Source organism: Rattus norvegicus, chromosome 11 (genome assembly GCF_021556685.1).
Source record: "Rattus norvegicus strain SHRSP/BbbUtx chromosome 11, alternate assembly SHRSP_T2T, whole genome shotgun sequence".
NCBI lineage: Eukaryota > Metazoa > Chordata > Mammalia > Rodentia > Muridae > Rattus > Rattus norvegicus.
In genome coordinates, this window is record NC_141544.1 from 36,549,700 (window position 1) to 36,552,807 (window position 3,108).

The 3,108-nt window shown below is 37.3% G+C and overlaps 1 pseudogene; it reads left to right on the forward strand.

Annotated features, from left to right (window-relative positions):
• Positions 1–809: 809 nt before the first annotated feature.
• Positions 810–878, forward strand: LOC120095802 (U4 spliceosomal RNA; annotated as a pseudogene).
• The last annotated feature ends 2,230 nt before the right edge of the window (positions 879–3,108 follow it).

Sequence of the window (3,108 nt, forward strand, 5' to 3'; positions counted from 1 at the left end):
ACACAAATGGACAATGTGTGAACAGTATATTATATTGAAATCTGATTCACTCTTTTGTTTCAGAAGTCACATGAAAACATGTGGGATACACTCTCACAAACACACACATATTAATAAAAATAGAATATTTAAAACTTAAATAAAATTATATAAAATTATTTTTAAATTCAATTTATAATATACCCTCACTGTGAATTTTCATCTGAATATGAAATAGTAAGTTCAAGTGTTTATATAAACTAATATAAAGTCAGCTCTCAAAATTCAAAAATGTTTGTTTTGAGAAACATAAATGTGGAAATCTCATAAAAACAAAGATCAGAATATATAATATAGAAGTAAATGTTCTGTAGGGTAAAAAATATATCCCCAGACAATGCATTATGAGATTAAAAAATAAAAACTATATCATTGAATTTGTTTTGTGTTACCCATCTACTCCTGGGCATGGGACCTGACCTTTATGATTTGTGTTTCAGTGGGAGAGCATAGGAAGAATGAGTCAGCATATCCTGACCGGCAGCCCACAGTAAAGCACACATACACAACAGGCGTTTTCACAATTGGCAACCTAGAAATCTGCCTGACACCTGAAGACAAATAACAACAGAGTGCATGACCAGAATAACTAATTGGAAGGTGCCAGCCGCAGGGAGCGAGATGTCCTGCACTAGTGGAGCACAGGTAGAGGGTATAAAACTACACCCCAGATCAGCAATAAATGAGTCGGTTTCTGAATCTCATCAGACTCACAGAGTCTCTGTCATTGATTCTCCAACTTCTGACCCCCTAACCTGAAGGAACATCCCAGCTTTGCACAGTGGCAGTATCGTAGCCAATGAGGTTTATCCAAGGCGCGATTATTGCTAATTGAAACTGAAGGAACATCCCGAGAGCTAGGGCAACATAAATATGTTTTGTGTTAGCCAACTACTACTGGGCATGCGACCTGGCCACAAATGTAGCAGAGGATGGCCTTGTCGGGCATCAATGGGAGAGGCCCTTGGTCCTGTGAAGGCTCAATGCCCCAGTATAAGGAAATGTCAGGGTGGGAAGCCGGGAGGGTTTGGGTAGGTGGGTGAGGGAGCACCCTCATGGAGGCGGGGGTGGGGGATGGGATATGGTATTTCCGGAGGGGAAACCAGGAAGGGGGGATAACATTTAAAATGTAAATAAAGAAAATATCCAATAAAAGATGAAAAAATGATAAAAAAAATAGTTTCTATGGCCAATGAGAAGCCATTGCAGAAAACGAGTTTTCACTTTCAAGTAGATAGAAATTAGAGATATGGAAGTGGGCTTGTGCTGGCTTGTACCCTTGGCACTGGAACCTGGAAGGCACTGTGCACGCTGCCATAGTTTCTGTGAGTACAGATGAGCATCAGTCTTACTGTACTCTCAGGAAGGTGAAGTTTCCTTAGTATTTTGCAATCCAACTGCCTCTTAATCTTTGCACTGTCCTCCACGGGGTTCATGGGCCCTGAGAGGAGAAAATTGAGGGAGATATCCCATTTAGTAAGAGTATTCTAAGATCTTTCGCCCTCCTTTCATTGTCCAGCTGTGAAAAATGTTATTTCCATCTACTGCAGGAGGAAGCCTCTCTGATAATATCTGAGGAAGAAACTGATTTTTGAGTACAACTAAGTCATTAGGAGCCATTTTTGTTGGAACAGAAAGAACCCCAGCTGGTCATCTCTCCTCACTAAATGAATACTCCAGTTGAAAACAATCAGTTCCATCTAATTGAACTGTTGGTCAAATGATCTGATGGGAATCACTAACCAACACAGACAATTGTCAAGGCGATTGGTTGTCCTCCACTAAGTGATGATAAGGCTCTATTTCTGAAGACAACACACTGAACATTGATAATTTAAGCTGATGGTTACCTGGAACCTTCACTATATACTGACTGGTGGTGGTGACACTGAAAGGTACTCTGCCTGCTACCACAGGAAAAAGGTAAATACTAATCCAGCTACAACCCTTTCAGTCTATACTAGTGACCTGTCTACATGATGAATTTATAGAATTATGGCAGAAAACTTGTGGGACTATGCAACATATCCTTATCACAACTTTGGTGTCCAGGAACCCAAACTAGATAGATGAAAGACATTTAGAAAAAATCATATTTATATCATCTAGAATATTCTATACCAAAGAACTGTTAGGACTGCCAGATGAGGATGATTCATAATATAACAATTACTGTTTCACTTTATTTCGAATACATTATAAGAGAACAATAAAACCTGAATTAGAAATCTACAAGAAAATATTCCAGTCCCAGAAAGCCAATTAATGGTTAGCATTTCTGGGATGATTATTTTTGAAAGTTTTTAAGTAATTTACTGAATTACATTCCACTAGAATGTGAATTATATTCTTTTATTTTAGCTTTACAGATTTAGTTATTTATACATTTTAGAAACTGGTTAATTTATAAAAGTTGGCCAGACCTTCCTCAAGCTACCAGATAAAATTAAATATACTAACATATCTAAAACCCTTATAGCAGTGTCTGGACCCATAATGACCATTCAGTGCACATTAACCATTATTAGAATTACTCCCTCATTTGTAACTTAAAATATACCAAGGCCTTAGTAGAAGAGAGACAAATTTTCCTTCATTTTCTTTCACCATCATGCATATACTTCTATTGCAACATTATCAAAATGGCACCATTGTCAGGGGTTATTTTAAAGTCTGAGATATTCATCACTTCACTTCTAAAATTGTCTGGTCTTTCATTTCTCCTCTGGGTTAACAGTTAATGAAGATTCCCAGCAGAGTGTTAAGGTAGCAATTACAGCAGAATTTTTGAGCTGCAAAAGCTCAGTTGAGAAGCAAATTCTATCTTAATCAAAGCCCCTTTGGGAAAGTGAAGGCAGAATAACATAGCCACTGCAAAGTTTGGCCATCTGTGAAGCAAAGACCTAATTTTGTTGTTTTTACTGGCTAAGAGTTTCTGTTCTCGGGAAGCCTTAATATACTGTATTATTTTATAAAATAGATGATTATATAATCAAAATTTTAGAATAAGTAGCATTAAATAAGATATAATTCAGAAACTGCATATGTCTTTGTTCTTAGGCTTGGGAA